The following is a 19,866-nucleotide window of genomic DNA, read 5'->3' as shown; positions in this document are numbered from 1 at the left end:
AGTCTCAGACTCGTGACTTGCCTGTCTTGACTTGGGACTTGACTCAGGACTTGAGTGTAAAGACTTGAGACTTACCTGGGACTTTGCGAAACAATGACTCGGTCCCGCCTCTGCTAGATAGTGAGTTGCACGATTGGAGCAGCCTTGCCGATAAGAACTGAGGGGTCGACAACACAGCGCTGTTGTGTTGATCTTTCATTTGATTACATATCTAAAATGAATCTCTTCGTTTCACTCGTCTCTGCAGTGGTGTAGTTGAGGGTGAACACATACAGTAGGTAGACAGAGTAGAGCCGCCTATTTTTTTTACTGGGTATTTATATTCACCTTTCTGGGAATAATTAGAGTTCCGACCTATCAACCTATTTCCAATTGATCTATCTCAAGCTCCGCTCTCTTTTCGTCCGAGGGAAGCAACCGTTGTGATTGGAGGATCAAGAAGAGAGTGGGGTGGGGCTTGAGATAGGTCAGTTGAAAGGTACAGAACGGTGGAACCACGGCGGGTTGTCGGCTACTCGTTTCTTCCGTCACACTTTATTTTGATAGTCCAGTATAGACTGGATTTTATCAGTACGTGTGTCAGTTGAGTGTTGATCGTATCTAGACTTTCAACTTAACCCGTCAGTTAACTTGTAGTAGGCAGCAGGAGTGGTTACGGTTGGGCTTAAGGTAAGGGATAGGTATGTAAACAACCAATTACGGCTTTGCTGCTTGGCCATCAGGTGACGACCTTCTGTTGACAAGTTACTGACACGCTATTAGTAATAATGTAGTTTATCAATATCAATAGTCTACAGTCGCCTTATCAAACTAAAGTGTTACCCGTTTTAATGTTTTCCTGTGATTCAGACCAGCGCAGAAGACACTGCTCTAGATTTAGCCTGAGGCATAGGTGATGATAATGAAATCAATGTAATTATTTGTGTTTTGTGTTCATTATGTCCATATGTTGGATGCAGATTGCTTTAGAGATGTTTAGAATTATGAAACCACACAAGCATCCCCCGTTCATGCACACACACACACACTAACCCTGATGCTAAAAATACCTCATCAATTATTTTACGAGGTAATAAATGGCAAATGAGGGGTGGGGGGCATTACACACGGACACAGACACACAGACTCAGTTTTGAGCAGCTCAGGTTCAGGAGAATGGGGAGAATGTGGAGTTGGCCTCTTTCAGAGAAAGAAGTCTTTGTCTAGACTGGTTCTCTCTCTCTCCTTCTCTCTATCTCTCTCTCTCGTTCTTTTCTCTCACACTCCCAGTCTCACTCCCACTTCTTCCAGACATGAACACATACAGTAGATTAAAACCAGAGTCATAGCCGTTGATTTGCTGGTTAATCTTCGAGTGATTCATAAGCTAAAGATATGATGGACTGGCTTTAGTTTACACTGATAAGGTCCGTCACCGCATACATGTTCAGCATTAACCACTATTACCACTAATGTAGCTGCAGTTAAACTTAAGACTCTAAATCAGTCGTGTATATTAAGTTGAGCGTATTACCTCTGTATTGTGTGACGGAAATGTATTTTCAAAAAATGTAATCTTTCGTATAGTATATCACTGATAACCTACTTACAATTATAATTGGTAAAAGAATAATTCACTGGAATACGTGGATACTAATCATACTTTCAGTTACCTACTGGGGCTCCAACATGCATTGAATGGAAAGTTTATTCATCTCACTAAAGTCTGAATAATAATCAGAATATTCACTTGGCCCGTGACACACACTTACACACACACACTTTCTCTCACACACACATACTTTTTCTCTCTCTCACACACACACACACACACTCATTCTCTCTCTCACACACACACTCATTCTCTCTTTCACTCACACACACACTCATTCTCTCTTTCACTCACTCACACACACACACACACTCATTCTCTCTTTCACTCACACACACACACTCATTCTCTCTTTCACTCACACACACACTCATTCTCTCTTTCACTCACACACACACACTCATTCTCTCTTTCACTCACACACACTCATTCTCTCTTTCACTCACTCACACACACACACACTCATTCTCTCTTTCACTCACACACACACACTCATTCTCTCTTTCACTCACACACACTCATTCTCTCTTTCACTCACACACACACTCATTCTCTCTTTCACTCACACACACACACACACACACACACACACACACACACACACACACACACACACACACACACACACACACACACACACACACACACACACACACACACACACACACACACAACAATACCTGCCTCTATGAGGGCTCTTCTCTCCCAGTCATGACCTCATCATGTAATAAGACACCACACCACACCACTGCAGGTGCTGCCCTGGTGCAGCAGTAACCAAGGCAACATTAAAATCGTCTGAAAAATGCTTTTACCTCTTAAAAGGGACATTTTGCAGATGTTTTACCTGAATCTTGTGTCCAAATTGTGCGATTATCACATTCCTTCTCACAACATAACAATAGGATTCAGGTTCGAATTTGTCTAAATGTATCTTTAAACCAGCCAAGACATCTCTTATTAAAGTAAAGGGAGGTCAATGAAAGTAAGCAAGGTTGTGGGGGAAAGTGGCATTTTTTGTTTTTAGGCGATTTCAATCCAGCATTATGTTTTTGTTTTTTATATGTTTGTGACCACTGAAGTAATGTTGTATCAGACCAATATGAAGGAATGTTGTACATTTTCATGGAAATATTGTATTACTCTAAAAAAAAAAAAAAAAAAATATCTGTGAATAAGAAAATCAATGCTTTGTTCTAACAAATGAATGAAATTCATTTATTTTGATATACAGAATCTAGTACAGACGGTGATCAGTTTTAATTAGCTGCGATGTGGTGAGAAGTGATTTTGCATTCTGTATTCTATGTCACTGATTTGTGTCGTTGATTCCGTTATGGCCGATTGATTTTAGAATTGAAATATGTTTGAATGAAGGAAGCTAATGGTTGCACACAAAGGCCTCTGTGTTTGTGGAGAAAAGGGAGCCAATGGACCCCGGGGTCAAACATTGGACCTTTATGTTATTATCGTCATCATTTAGACCTTTTTGTTTTATAGCAACTCTTAAGATTAATTGAAATCCATGTGTGTTCTTTTCAGTGTAATGAAAATATATTACAAAAGTCTTGATTCTCTTATCATCCCATTTTGATTTAGTTTCCCATGTTTTCCTTTTGTTAACTGTGGCGATGTATTAACTCCTGTAACTACTGCAACAAGTGCAAAATCAGAAAATGAAATGTAGACTTGATTTACCCCTGTGTGTTTGTCGTGATTTGAATGGTGAACTCTCTCTCTTCCCGCCTGTTTGAACGTGATCCTCTCATCTCGTCTATTTTGGGCATATCCTGTGTTTTGTTTACAGCCTTTTTGTCATTTCATTCCCCACTCCTATAACCATGGCAACCGCTGAGCCCCGCTAGGGCCAAACGTCCTGTTTTGGCGGAGTCTGCGATGTCCTTGAAAGTTTCCCTCGTCCAACACCCCCTATCTGTTCTAAGAGACTGCTTGTTAAAACACAAGTTTTTATTTTAGAGGACCCAGAATGGGCCAGGCTGCCTGCTGTCTACTGTTCTGTTGTCTTTGCTCGCCCTCTACTCACGTCGCTTGTAGATTCAGCGGTTGTTTCTATTGTGGTTCAGTCATGACCTCTGACAACCGAAGCCCCAGCAGTAGGAAGATCTGGAAAAGACTACTCTACTTACAGATCAACACTGCAAACAACCAGGCCACAGACACCACAGGTCTTGTCATCGATCAATAATTCAAACGTGATGCATTTATTAATCTTCTTTCACTTTGCACAAAAGGAATCTGGGTCCTACATGCATAATACAGCATGGAGTGTTGCAGACAGCTAGCTGGCTGGTTGCCTGGTAAGCTGAGCTCATTATAACAAGGCTTTGTTGAAATTAAGAAGGCCGTTCAGGGTCTAGCTGTTGTCTAAGTTAAGAATTTTAAAGTTTATAGGGTCCGTGCTGCAAACGTGTGTTTGTAGTATAGTTGGCCCTCTGCCCTAGGGATGTTCCTCAACTTGGCACTAGAAGTCAACAAAGTCTGCATGCAAGGTCAATGATCCCACCCGTCCACCGCATTGCCGTGGAGTAGAATAACAAAAAGACTGAGGCACACAAGTGCATTTTCATAATGTTATCTGTATGCATGCCGAGTCGGGAGAGGGATCGGAGCGAGAAATTAGCTTGGTAGTCAGACGACTGCCCTCGCAGCGATGAGACCATAATATCTATGTATATTTAATCATCTTTTTAATTTGAGCAGACTGCTGGTGCCTTGATCAACATCGATATCAACACCCCCCCCCCCCCCCTCTCTCTCTCTTTGAAATAAAGATGAGAGGATTAGCGGAGGGCTCATCCAGGCAGAACAGTGATTGCTAAAGGAAGGAAGGCGGATGACGGATAAACTGATAAGGAGATGAGGAAACAATGGGATTATGGATCTTACATGCTGCTATATCTCTGGATTAGATTTTAAACAAGTAGCACTTTCCTCAGTATCAATAGGCCTATCAGATTATTTCAAATCACACGTGTGTGTGTGGTAAATAGTACATGTGTATGTGTACAGTATGTGATTGAGTGGATGGGGGGGTGGCAGGGTGCTTGAGATAAAGACCAGAGGGAGAGAGACGAGAGATAATTAAATAACAGAAATATAACGCGAGAGAGAGAGAGAGTGTCACTGAATAGAAGAGAGATCAGTCACGGCGTCTGAGAGATGAGGAGGTCGAAACCACCAGCTGTCCAACAACACAACTGCTTTACTGCAGTATAAACACCCGGATAGATTGATTTACATTTAGCCCACGCTTTTTCCAAAGCGACTTACAAGTTGTGTACAACAAGTCAGCAGGAAGGGTACAACTCTGGCAGCTAAAGGTGAGTGGTATTGTTCGTTAAACAGTGTCTAACATGAGTGCTACACTCTGAGTGCATAATAGTATAGACATATTAGCATAGTAGGTAGTAGTATAGGCATAGTAGTATAGACATAATAGTAAGACAGTAAGAAGGTATTTTTTATTTTTTTTAAGATAATTGAAAAAGTGTGTTTCCAGTTGAAAACTTGTATCAGCTGTCCTGACTGGTGGGAAGTTGGTTCCACCATCGTGGAGCGAGGACAGAGGCAGCCTGCTTTACTTTGATAACCCCCCAGGAACCCCAATAGGAGTTGGTCTCGGGGCGGCCAGAAGACCTGAAGTAAAAGTACAAGCTCAGTATTTTGTCCTGTGTGTGTGTGTGTGTGTGTGTGTATAGGGGGGGGGGGGGGGGGGGGGGGGTAATATTTGAGGCATTGAGATTAACGTGGATATCCAGGTGCATCGATTTGTCCAAGTGTTAAAGGTGCAGTATGCAGCTTTAGGAGAGACATTTGAAACTCAAGAGATTTGGGGAGAAATAATTACATATTTTAACAAACTGTCCTCAGAGGAACTGCAGCTCCCTGGAAACACTGAAGCTAGAAACATGCCTGAAAAGTTGCCGTTTAACTGCAGATCCTGCAATTTTGTTTACAAACATTCAAAGAAGGCTTATGTTTTGGGTCACGGCGCCTCACGATGATTTTGTTTTGATTTATGATGACATAAGATACAATAATTATAAGGATTACATGTATAGTAAATATGTTTTGTACTAATTGCAGCTTATGCAAATGTAAAAACAAATCCCCCTCCCATGAAACTGCTTAAATGAACCTTTTAATATATTTTATTAATTGATAATAACACAATATGGGAACTAATTGACCTATCGCAAAACCCCACCTTTTTCCTTTGACAAACTTACAGTTGTGATGGGAGGATCAAGAAAAGAGGGCGGGTTTGAGACAATCAGTCTTATCGCATTTCATTTCTACACTGTTTAAACTTTAAACAGTGTAGAAATGAAATGCGACAAGACTGATTATTATTATTATTATTATTATTATTATTATTATTATTATTATTTATATATTAAACTTTAAAGGATGGACCGGAGGTGGCTCAGGAGGTACAGTAGAGCACTTCACCCCTAACCTCGTTCCCAGTTTGATCTCCTCCGTGAGATACTTCACCCCTAACTGCTCCAGACGAGCCGGTTGGCGCCTTGGCACGGTTGCCTTCGCCGTCAGCATGGTCAATCATTCTCCTACGCAGAGAGTTGGACGGCGTTCCGCTGTGTGGGTGAATGGGAGGCATAACTTGTGAAGCACTTTGAGTGGTCGGCAGACTAAAAAAGCGTTATATAACTAAAAAGTATTGAAGTGACCTCAAATCAATCAATCGAGCCGTGCTCAAAGTGGAAGCTTTTATGATGCATGGATCTTTGCCAAATGAAAATAAATATTGCATTTTGGGGGGGGGGATAGAATCGTTACGCCCCCACAGCGCTCGTACTTTAGTGTCTGGAGAAGCTCCATCGTCGATACATTAACGTCTGTACTGTGGGTTAAACTAAGAGATGCAAAGTTATACTTAGTCTGATTGCTTCCAATTAAAAGTTGATGAACTTCTGAAAAAAATATTTGTACGAAAACATTTGAGTTATTAGTGACTCTCTCTCTCTCTCTCTCTCTGACACATGTTTATCGGAAGATGGGGGCCAGTGGGGAGTCATTTAATAAGAGTGAATTGAATGAATTTGCTTTGAACGACTCATTCAGCACTAACTGCCAGTCTCACAGCTCTCCCTCCCCCCTATCTCTCTCTCGATGAAAACATGGACACAATAGTACACATATTTATATTCCTCTGTCAGTCTCTCTCTCTCTCTCTCTCTCTCTCTCTCTCTCTGTGTGTTCTCAGGGATGCCTGCTGACTCTCTGATCTGACCTCCAGACAGCCAGGCTGAGAGACATTACTCTCCACCAGATATCTCTGTCCACCCCTTATCAGCCACATCCATCATGGGAGCAGAGAAGAGGGGGGGAGAGAGATGTGTGTGTGTGTGTGTGTGTGTGTGTGTGTGTGTGTGTGTGTGTGTGTGTGCGTGTGTGTGAGAGAGATAGAGAGAGAGACATCTTGAACAGAAGTTGACTCATTTCACCAGTTTACTGAGTATCGAAGACAGCAGCAGATTTGAAGAGGTTTGTTGTGCATTGGACAGGCTGTTGACAGATAAACAGGTGGACAGACTGTTGACAGACAGACAGGTCAGGTATTTTGTAATGCGCTTGTGCATACGGGTGGGTGGGGATGTACCGTTTACTTTAGATACATAACCGTTGCTGACTCGAAACCTGTGTGTCTTTGTTTGCTTGTACAGAAAGACAAATCGGAGTTGAAACACAACGCAGAACAATTTACACCGGTCACACTTAACAGATAAACAGATGGACAGGCTGCATGTTGGCACAGTAGATAGAGAGGTAGACCGGTCTCTCTTTCCTCTGGTCTCTCTTTCTTGACTTGGTCTCTCCCTCCTTTCCTTTCCTTTCCTCTCTCTCTCTCTCTCTCTCTCTCTTCGTTTTAAACTCATTTTACTAGACCTTCATCCTTCATGCCCACTACAAATTCAAGTCCAAGGATTGGAGGATCAAGGGCCTTTCTGTGTGGAGTTTGCATGTTCTCCCCGTTCTCGCAAAGGTTTCCCCTCCCAATAAGACAAACCCAATGGAAAAACATGCAGAACAGATCGCTAACGATGTCCCATCCCTGACGAAGACAGACAGGAGCACTTGGATTTGCCCACGCCGCAGCCCATGTCTACTCCCGGCTGCCCTTGGGGGGGGGGGGGGGGGGGGGGGGGGGATGGGTCAAGTGCAGAGAGACTCAATGCATGTGTGTGTTCCTGTGTGTCGACCATCTTGGTAATTCAATAGAACAAGACATGGATGAAAGAATTAAGAAAGTCTGTGATAATGGATGCAAACTATGACTGGACCAAGATGCTTATCTGTGTGGAAGACACAGAGTCCTACAAGGGGCTAACAAAACAACCCAGTGAATGATATTATAAATGAAATCGTCAGTCTTCTCGAACACACTATGGAATGAAACTGGATCTCACAGAAAGAGTTTGACTTCCTCTCAGACTCAGAACAATACACTCCAATACTGTAGGGAACCCATAAATACACAAAGATGCAAAGATAATGCCCCACTAAGACCCATTGTGTCAGGCATACAATCCACCACTGAAGCTCTATCTAAGTTTGTGGATTTTGTATCTGAAAGATCTGGTAACATCCACACCTTTTTTGAAAGACACGAAAGATGTGCTCAATTGCCTCGATAATAACTACACTGTTGACAACTTTGATTTTTATTTGATTTTGATTTGTCTCGAACATAGAAACATAAAACAAGTTTAAAAAACAAAAAGGTAAATAGTCAAAGACTATTTCCATACAATAAGTGTTCGAGAAGGAACAGGGGGAAGTAAAACAACTTATCAAGCCCTGCCCCTTCCTTACAATATTTGACATTATAATTTAAAAATAAAAGTAAATTTTTTGTATATCCAAATGAGAAAAAATAATAGGCAGTCACATTACTGCTCAAGCTCCTCTCTCTTATATGTGTCCATAAGTGCTTGTTTATAGCTACCTTTAAATGTATTGATATTTTTGCTTAATTTTATATTTGCATCCAGACAACTATACAATGCTGGTATCTATGGATGTGGAAAACCTACACACTTGAATTCTGAATGATATACTGTAGGCTAATCTAGCTAGCCAAGGAGCTAGCCAAGATGAGGAGCATGTACCACAGACCCACCCCCCGACACTCCACCAACTATCTCGGCCAGTCCTTCGTGGCAGCAGCCATCAGGCTCCACAACCAGCAGCTGGAGAACTAATGGCTGCAGAACTCGACAACTATTAGGAATGTCTGATCACTAAGTGTGTCTGACTCTTATCCACCAAAACCTGCACGGACTACAACGCATGACGTATCAGACCCTCACTTGCACCTTGTGTATACTTTTTATTTTTCTCATATTTTTTATATTCAGAGTTAATTATATGGTTTACACTGGTTACTTTTCCTCATATTTTACATTCAGATTGAATTGCATTGCCTACGTTTATGTCTTTCCTCCCCTCCCCCATGCTGCTATGACACCCGAATTTCCCCCAAGGGGATCAATAAAGGAATATCATATCTTATCCTCCAAATCTCTCTCTCAAAGAGACCCCCAGAGTCAACTTGAAATGCTTAACCTGACTAGGCCTGACTAAGCCAAACATGACTCGAGTGACTCTCTGCACTGTGTTTGACTTGAGTATGTAACTCCTTCAACTAGAGGTGGAAATCTACCAAAACTGCTTTCTCGAGATGGAGGATTGGATTTCAACACTCAACACAATGACACCTGCTGGACTAAATTATTATTTCGGTTTTAAATGCTTCCTCTGAATAAGTTTCACAAATAGAATGTATATCACAAAACCTGTAACCTCAGTCAGTTAGAAATGTTAAACGATATGGATTTACCATTTAACTTACGTTATATTGTTAAGAAAGACACATTTCAAACCTTTATTTCAACTTGTGAGACACTGAGGTTACCCTCATTTACAGCGACAACGAGCTTACAAAACAAGCAATTCAGCTATTTCATACATATAGGCACAATAAGAATAAACAATAAAAAATCAATTAAGACAATTACAAATCGACACAGTGGTACCGTTGGAGATCATACTTTTAAATGCAGCAAAATAAGGAAGAACCTTCAGCTTCAGAGTCAGTTGGAGGGCATTGCAGGTGTTGGAAGCATCAAAGGAAAAACCTGTTCTGAGCAAACTGGACGAACCCTAAGAACCAGCCAGTCATTTGAATGTGTAGAAAAGGTTTGTTAGCATGTTTATTAGCATGGTAACTTGAAATTAGTCAACTTTGTCCTGAAGATATGTGTGTGTGCTGCCTCTATACCTTTGGGTATTCAACATTGGAACTTATATGATATTGGTTTAGCTCCTCAAACAAAACACTGGGAAGGTGTGTCCTCTAAAATATATAAAGATATAAGTGTGTGTGTGTGTCCAATCCATAGCTTTTACTGAATATTGTAGATTTCAGTTGGGGGTCGTTGGATGAAATACCTGTTGAGATACCTGTATTATCAAATTGCCTCAATTGGAGAGACTTAACATTCTTCTATGTGTCAAAGATGCAGTAAATCAAGTCACGTTTCTTTCATTTCTGACATGTTACACACAGGGTGTTGTATTTTAGTATTGGGGAAATTCTAAGGTATCGATACTCCGGATATTCCCTCAATATCAATATAGGTGCATTCCTAGCTGTGCGTGTGCATGGTCATGGTCATGCCCCTCAGTTGTCACTAAACGGCCAAGCTGCAAAGTAAAAAAAAGAAATAGCTATATCTCCGAAAATCAATCATCACAAATATATATATAATATATATATATATGTTAGGGTCGGACACAAGGTCTCCACTGAGGTTAAGGTCAGGGTTAGGTTTATTAACAACTTTTTGGGTGAAATTATGACTGATGGCAAGTGACGGCAGTGCACCTCACCCCTCCTCTTCTCTCTTCCTCTCATATCTCCTCCTTTCATCTCCTTTTCCCTCCTATCATCACCCCTCCCCTTCTCTCCTCTCTTACTCTGTTTTTCTTCAGCTGTAGTGGAGGTGACATGTTGAGTCTCCTAAGAGTTCCCCCTCCTGGGCACCTGTCGTTCTCCTCCCTCTCTCTGTTTCACTCTCCTCTCCATCTTCCTCCCTCTCTGTTTCACTCTCCTCTCCATCTTCCTCCCTCTCTGTTTCACTCTCCTCCATCTTCCTCTCTTTCTTTGTTTTCCTCACTTATCCATCTTTGTCTCCCTCACCTCTCTACCTCCCTCTCTCTCATTCCCTCACCCCTCTACCTCCCTCTCTCTACCGCCTTCCCTCTCTCTCTCCTTCCCTCACCTCTCCACCTCCCTCTCTCCTTCCCTCACCCCTCTACCTCCCTCATCTCTCCACCTCCCCCTCTCTCTCTCCTTCCCTCACCTCTCCACCTCCCTCCCTCCATCGACCCCAGACCCCTCTTCCTCTCCATCTCTCACCCCCCTCTCCTCTCCTGTCCTCTCCTTTCCACTCTAGGGAAGCATGTCTGACATAACCCTGTCTCTCTCAGTTCCGACATACTGCCAAATATCTGCCTGCCTGCCTGCCTTCACTTCCTGCTCAAGTGTGAGACTTCTGAAAGAAGAGAGAGGGAGGAATATAATGAAAGAACTGTCTGCAGTGTCATATTTTAATTGTCCTTTTACCCCTCCTACCTCATCTGATTGTCCATCCATCCTTCCTTCCATCCGTCTGTCACCCAGGGAGCCATTGTCCACTCAGAGGCCTGAACCACCAGACAAGGGCCTCCTTTATGAGAGTATGGGCTGTAAAGAGGAGCCCTATAAAGATACTGTGGCAGACTGCACACACACATGCACGCACGCACAGTGTACATGCTGTTAACACAGTGGGGATGGCAGCACGCACGCACACACACACACACACATAGGCTGAACTTTAACAGGCTGGGGATGGCAGCACGCACACACACACACATAGGCTGAACATTAACAGGCTGGGGATGGCAGCACACACACATGCACACACACACATAGGCTGAACATTAACAGGCTGGGGATGGCAGCACACACACATGCACACACACACATAGGCTGAACATTAACAGGCTGGGGATGACAGCACACACACATGTTGTCATGCTTGAGGTGGCAGCACGTGCGCACACACACACTGCAGAGAGAAATTATACACACACTGTCTTTGTCTCTTGAAAAGGTTTCTTTTGACCGAATCCTTGATGATAAAAGATGCTGAAGGTTCTCTTTCTCTCCATCAACACATTTAAATGATGTATTTATGCCTACATGTTGTTAGACAGGCAAGGGACACCAACAATAACACACACATAGACTCACACACCCACACGCACTCGTACACACACCCAGACACACATGCAGGGGTTGGCAGGTGGGAGGGTTGTACCAGACAACAACAGGACATTATAAGGAGAATGTCTCTGTGGGGTCCAGCTATGGAATGTATCAAGCCACAGTCTGTAGCCTTTATTATTCCCATTGGGGAAATTAGGGCCTCAGCATTGCAGGTACACGAAAATATATATACTGTACATATATCTAGGGGGACATATATAAAAGTGGAATAAAAACAAGAATAAGGGGGGCCTATACACAAGCAAAAAAATATACAACCCTATAACCACAGCCTGAATTTTGCCAAGTTCATCCTGCAATGAAAATATGAGATTCCAACCACATAGTAGGGTTACAATATAAATACGACATATACTTAAAAAATAGAGTAAATACATTTTACACCAGGTGCAATGAATTCCCTGGATAATCATTGGAGAGAGGGGGGGGGGGTGGCAAGTCAGTATCTTCTTGTTGCACACAGCATTATATTCTGTAATGTTGTTTCTGGTCTACGCTAGATCAAAGGTTCTGTCAAATATAGAAAGTTCAAACTTGTGGCCAAGGGTGAGATGAGATGATGTACCCGACATCATAAAAGTATGATCACTTGTCTTCTTTGATATATTGCGCTCCTTGTCACCTTCAGGTTTGACCTCGAGGTTGATCTCCTGACTTACAAGGTGTCGTGTGACCTTTAAAAACCCTGCGTGCTACAGTACCTCATGCACCCAGGTGTCCAGGAATACCTGGAGGGTCTCAAAGGTGACATCTAGTGGCAGGACCTTTGTCTAGACTAGTGAAGGTTATTCTAGACAATTTAAAGGTGCTATAGATAACAATATTTGTTTATAATACATACACAGAGCTTTTAGAAAAGTGTGGAATAAAAGTATTGCTTTCCCCCAAAATAAATCTTTGATTAATGAATTTTGGGTCCAAAATGAATTTTGTTTACATAACATAACGTGCATGTATCCTCATCCCTATTTCCCATTATCCCACGTGGAATGCACCTGATTGGATAAATGACATGCTGGTGCTCTAGTGCGACATCTAGTGGCTGAATGTTATAGCACCTTTAACTCATTCTGCGCCATGCCCGAGTATAGTCGGATTTTCACCGAACCTGAAACATGTTTTTGTAACGATCACAGTGTCGTATTTTACCGGACCTAAAACTTGATTTTGGTAACGATCACCGTTTTGAGTTCAAACGACCAAAAACAACCAAAACCCGAGATATCTCGGGTCTGGCGTTCAACGCATGGCGAGTTAACATGACTTATCTCGGGTTTAGCGCCGAATGTGTTAAGCCTCACATTCACCCGTTCACTCACACACCGACGGCGGAGGCAACCATGCAAGGTGCCAACCTGCTCATCAGGAGCAGTTGGGGGTTAAATGTCTTGCTCAAGGACAGTTTGACACGCTGCCAGGAGGAGCTGGAATCTAACCCGGAACCTTCCGATCAACAGATGTCCGCTCTACCACCTGGGCCACTGTTGCCCCTAATTATACTAAACACCTAAATAATACAGCACCATTCATCAGTGGCCAATATGTTCAGATTGAATGCCTTTTTCTTGTGCTAAAACATAATTTTACAAGGGGGTGCATTTATTAACTGCTCTAAATTCATAAAATCACAATGTGTGTATTTGACTATAAGGATACATTTAACAACAACAGCATGTGGGTCCAAATTTTAAATATACTCTTATGGAGTCAAAAAATACACTTCATCTGGTCTTCGCTGTTCCTAAGGGAGGCGTAGTTTACAACTTAATGGGTTCACCATCACTGCCCACAACAGAAGCTAGCGGTGGGCTATTTGCTTATTGTCTGCCCCCCCCCCCCCCCCCCCCCCCCAGGTTTTATTTTGACTGCGTTTGTCTTCCTTCCCTCGAATATAAAAATCAATCAACTGAAGTTGAAACCGCAAGTGAACCCCGAACATGGCAAAGTGGCTTAATTGGTCTTGGCTGACTTGACCGTAGATTAATCATATACCATATAAATAAATAAATAAATACTCCAGAGTATCAGCTACATCCCATTCACCTCCCTCTGTCCTCCCTGAAGATGATACATCTATTTACACACACACTCTCTCACTCACATTTCTCTGTCAGTTTAGCTCCCGAACCCCAGAGGGAGGGAAGAGAAAGAGAGAAAGAACTGGAGAGAAATGAGTGAGAGAAAGAAAAATGCATTTGGAACGCTTGGTAAGAACGTTGCGACACTACAATCCATCGCAGACAGACAGGAATCAATGGCCACCTTGTTAGTTGATTAATTTATTTGGTGTCCATATGAGTACTGTATTGGCCCCTGGGAGAGACAACAACAAGCAGATCAATAGTGGTTGGAGAAAACAGCCAGACTGTGTAGGAATCTATCAGTTTGATGTGGGGTTGTGCTGCGCCCCGTTGGTGAGACTGTGTTATTACAATCACACATAGTGCTACAGTGATTATGTCAATGATTTGGGAGTTTTCACTGCCACGCCTCTTTAGGAAAATAGAGCGGGAACAGGCTTACTGCCACGCCTCTTTAGTAGACTAGAGCGGGAACAGGCCTACTGCCAGTGCCACGCCTCTTTAGTAGACTAGAGCGGGAACAGGCCTACTGCCAGTGCCACGCCTCTTTAGTAGACTAGAGTGGGAACAGGCCTACTGCCACACCTCTTTAGTAGACTAGAGCGGGAACAGGCCTACTGCCACACCTCTTTAGTAGACTAGAGCGGGAACAGGCCTACTGCCACACCTCTTTAGTAGACTAGAGCGGGAACAGGCCTACTGCCACACCTCTTTAGTAGACTAGAGCGGGAACAGGCTTACTGCCACACCTCTTTAGTAGACTAGAGCGGGAACAGGCCTACTGCCACACCTCTTTAGTAGACTAGAGCGGGAACAGGCTTACTGCCACACCTCTTTAGTAGACTAGAGCGGGAACAGGCCTACTGCCACACCTCTTTAGTAGACTAGAGCGGGAACAGGCTTACTGCCACGCCTCTTTAAGAGACTAGAGCGGGAACAGGCTTACTGCCACGCCTCTTTAGTAGACTAGAGCGGGAACAGGCCTACTGTCACACCTCTTTAGTAGACTAGAGCGGGAACAGGCTTACTGCCACGCCTCTTTAGTAGACTAGAGCGGGAACAGGCCTACTGCCACACCTCTTTAGTAGACTCGAGCGGGAACAGGCCTACTGCCACACCTCTTTAGTAGACTAGAGCGGGAACAGGCTTACTGCCACGCCTCTTTAGGCGTATCTATCTTAGGTTTTACTTTCTCTCAGACTGCTAAGCAGTGTTGCCTCTACACCTGTACGTCACAGCCTGCTCCACACGCAACCCTCTCAGGGTATCTGCAGGGTAACAATCGCCCCCAAAAGTGGTCATTTTAGTTTTAGTTTTTGAGGACTGCATACTTTTTTTGCAAACCATATAAGTATACTTTATACTTATAGCACATGCATGAGCCTGGTCTCTTTTGAAAGATGACATTCTGACGTTTCTGATACAATAAAGGGAATTCACTTTGTGCTAATGAAATAGAGTAACATAGGTCTGAACTTGAGTTGTAGAAAAACTTCTGTAGTAGTTAGTAGTCCAGAAGTAGTATTTCCCCAAAAATTGGTATGGCTGAAAAGACTATAGCCTGAAGTCTTGTGTAGTACATGTCCAGATTTCATAGAAATCCGTTCAGAAATTAGTGATTAGGAGCAATTTTGGTAAACTGTGTAGTGTTCCTGGTTTCCTTTTCCTCATAGACTTCAATTCATTATGCATTTTTTCTCTTCCCGTTTTCGCTCGTGACTTTTCACCTAGATTCCTGATTCGTACCTCCCCACCTGGGGTATTATTGGAAAGCCACATGCATTGGCTACAACCCTGTCCAATAATCTTTGCGGATCGCCAAATGATTGACGGAGTTAGAGGCTCGAGAGTCGGGAGTGGTATTTGTACAATACCGTGTACTTCGGCGCACGCCTCACATATCGGCATGTAACTCGAGAACCGCTGAACGGATTTTGTCACCTGAAAGGGCTATCGACAGGCAACAAATAGGGCTAATTCGATATATATATTGTATTAAAAAATATGCACACCCGAGCCGCTAGAGGTCGCCAAAGTGCCAGTGGGAAAATGTTCCTCAACGTTGCATGTTAAGTAAGTCTTAAAAATTATTACATTCATAATTCTCAAGTTAAGGCCTTAAAGGTATTAAAAAGTATTACATTTAATTTGCACAGGTATAGTTTTTGTATTCAAGCCATTTTTTTGCGAGGCTACCGGGAGCTTGGTGCCTGGTGAGAGCTGTTATGGAACACGCAATAATTTGAATTGGCGCATAAGTGCAGCCGCCAGTTCAATGTCTGTGATTTCTTTTTGCTAATATGGTTGTGAAATTGGTATTAAATTTAGCTCTAAGTGGTATTAAAAAGTCTTAAATTTAACTTGTTGAAACCTGCAGATACCCTGGCTCTGTCCCAAGTGTACCAAACCCTTCAAACTGAAGAATTAAACCATTTTTAGAAGAAAAAAAAATATATAATTTTGTGTTAATTATGTTTTTGGTCGATTTTTATTTGTTTGTACTACCGGGCAGTCCGGTAGAGAGAGAGAGAGAAGAAGAACGGGAGACAGAGCGGGGGGAAGACATTCGGCAAAGGACGCCGGGTCCGGGAATCTAACCCGGCTGCGTCTTCCTTAATGACAAGCAAGCAGTGCAAGAATGTACCGTAGTGGCGTGCAGTAATGCGCCTTTCATTTTCCTTCGCCCAGCGCCCAGGTGCGTGCACCGGCGGCGTGCTCGCTCGGCTCAGGTGCGTGCGTGCGCCGGCGTGCTCGCGAGGTGCCCGCGCATGCGCATGAGATCCCACCTTGGTTCGACACACACATTATTGGTTCAATTTGTGGTTATTAACACGCTTTGGCTTTGCACGCCAATTTGAATTTGGTTAATCACCATACACGTGATGGACGCAGCAGGCGATCACTCATATTTGGACCATTTGAACTTGACCTCATCCTCTAGTTGTGATGGCCACACTGTCATGTCTTCTTCTTATATTCTGTATAATACTATAGGAACCGTCTCCTTGGACTTCCTTCAACCCCTGAGACTTGCTCAGCCAGCATGCCAGTCATTCCAGGGTAAGTAATACCACCCTTGCACACACACACACACACACACACACACACACACACACACACACACACACACATACACACACACACACACACACCATAAGATGTGACATACTGTAGTTGTTGATTATGCAGTGTCTTTGTGTCAACAGAAGCCATCGCCATCCCTGGGCCAAGCAGTATGCCGATGGACCAGCTGCAAGACACCAGCGGTCAGTTATGAACTTGTCTTTTTTTGTCTGTCACTTTCTCTCACTCACTCACTCACTCACACACACACACACACACCATAAGATGTGACATACTGTAGTTGTTGATTATGCGGTGTCTTTGTGTCAACAGAAGCCATCGCCATCCCTGGGCCAAGCAGTATGCCGATGGACCAGCTGCAAGACACCAGCGGTCAGTTATGAACTTGTCTTTTTTTGTCTGTCACTTTCTCTCACTCACTCACTCACACACACACACACACACCATAAGATGTGACATACTGTAGTTGTTGATTATGCGGTGTCTTTGTGTCAACAGAAGCCATCCCTGGGCCAAGCAGTAGCAGTACGCCGATGGAACAGGATATCAAGAAGATGATGTCAGTTATGTGGCAACACAGTCGCGACCCCCTCTTCACTGCTGGACTCGCGGCCATGTCAAAACAGTTTCTGCTGCTGACGAGAAACCCTTCCGCATTGTCGTCAGCCTACCACACATTCGGCAAGTCCGGGAGCCTGTCGACGAGGGCTGGCGCATTACGCCGAGCTGCAATGCGGCAAGGCCCGATCATTGGCTGCCAGCCAACTGCAGTGGCACGCAGGAAGTTGCCAGCCGGCTCAAGGAGGCGAGTTCAAGCTGGGCGACCTGCAAAGCGACACAACCTGAGCGCGTCGGTGGCTTTGAACATTAGTGGGGCAAAAAAACATTGAAGCTCAGTCTCCCAGTCCCTCCACTCTGCAGTAAACAGATATAGAGTGTCTGGTCAGTAACATGGGTCTCCCAGTCCCTCCACTCTGCAGTAAACAGCCATCACTGATATAGAGTGTCTGGTCAGTAACATGGGTCTAGAACCCACCTCTACTGTAATAGAGTTGCAGAGGTTTGAACACACTCAACATTGATCCAAAATTGTTTCTGTCAGTTTTCTATCTGGGTTGGCAGTCCAAACTACAGAGTTGAATGGAGAGCTAAATTCAGTAATCCCCTGCTCCTGTAAATGTGTCTTCATGGTGGTTACTGTGGTTCAACAGTTTTTTTTTTTTTGTGACCAACTTTTTATTTTGTCTTTTTTTAAAACAAGTTCAGAGGAAGGACATTCACATCAGCATTTCATATTAATTCACACAGTGGCATAAAAAGTGTCTTTTCAGTATATATTGTCCGTCAGTATATTCATATACTGTGTAGCCTGCCTGTTGCAGTTGTGACAGTCTTTTCCTCCGTTCTGGCGGTCCTGTGGCTGCGAGACAGCCCAGGTCGCTTCTTAACCCCACTCCCAGCCCCCCGGGTTTGCATAGACATTTTAGGAGAGGGGGAAACCTTGATGCATACATATATAGGATACTCTTAATTAGAAAAGAAATCATAATTATGTTTGTTAGATAACCAAGTAATAGGGAAAAATACAATACAATTTAGAAACAACCACAACAAATTATAGCAGTAAACAGAAAAGGAAAAGATAAATGGAAAAGATAAATGGAAACAACAGCAACATGATTTTTGTTCATTCTCTGGTGTCAAGGTACAAGTGTTCAACCTAGTGGAGTACTGATTTTACCTTCTGGGCCGCAGTAAGTAATATTTGGATCGATTCTGTCCTTGCTCCCTGTGCTCTAGCACTGGATGCCTCTAATCTCAATACTTCGTAGAAGGACAGTTTCCAACGGTAAATATTGAGACTATGGGGTGGTTTCCATCTCATTACGAGCATTTTCTTTGCTGCCGTTAAACCGGCCAGAAACACTCTTTTTGTGAGGTGTTAATTTTAGAGATGAATCATCATTTAATAATAAAATGTGTGGCAAACAAGGTATGTTTATCTCTGTTATATTAGTGAGAAATAATGCAACCTTGGCCCAAAAAGCGAGTACTCCTGGACATTCCCACATCATATGTATGTATGTTCCTATAACTTTTTGCGGACATAAAGCACATAGAGGACTTTGTAATATTTTTATTTGACAGAGTTTCCTGGGTGACAGATAAAATCTTTATCAAGTTCAAGTTTCAAGTTTCTTTAATAGTTGTCATACAGAAGTACAGAATACTTTTGTACAAAATGCTTCTTACTGTTGCGCTCCAGAGACTGTGCATGACAAGATAAGTATGAAATAAAAACATAGTAAAAATTAGAAGTAAAAAAAGAGGTCACAGTGTTCAGTTTAGACATATGTACAATGTTCGTAGACGTAGTTACCATACAATATACAATACTGTGCAGTGTACTAATATACAATACTATATAGTGCAAGGCATAAATGGACGAGGTGCAGTTTAGGTACAATTCACAGTAGGTGTACGAGTTGTAGTGCAAATCCTTTATCAATAAATATAAAGTGTAAGTGTGTTTGTGTGATCTAAAGTGTGGAGAGTGGGTGCTGCAGTGTGTTGTTTGTTTGAGTGAGTGTGTGCGTGTGGGTGTGTGTGCTGTGTGCATTTGATGGTTGTTGCATAGTGATTATTGTTCGTTTAGCGATTATTGTTCGTTTAGCAGCCTGATGGCCTGGGGATAGAAGCTCCTTCTGAGTCTTTCTGTGCTCGCCATA

Source organism: Notolepis coatsorum (assembly GCF_963971535.1).
Source record: "Notolepis coatsorum genome assembly, chromosome: 3".
NCBI classification, from domain to species: Eukaryota; Metazoa; Chordata; class Actinopteri; order Aulopiformes; family Paralepididae; genus Notolepis; species Notolepis coatsorum.
The sequence above is the reverse complement of the archived record's forward strand: the minus strand, read 5'-3'. Positions refer to the sequence as shown.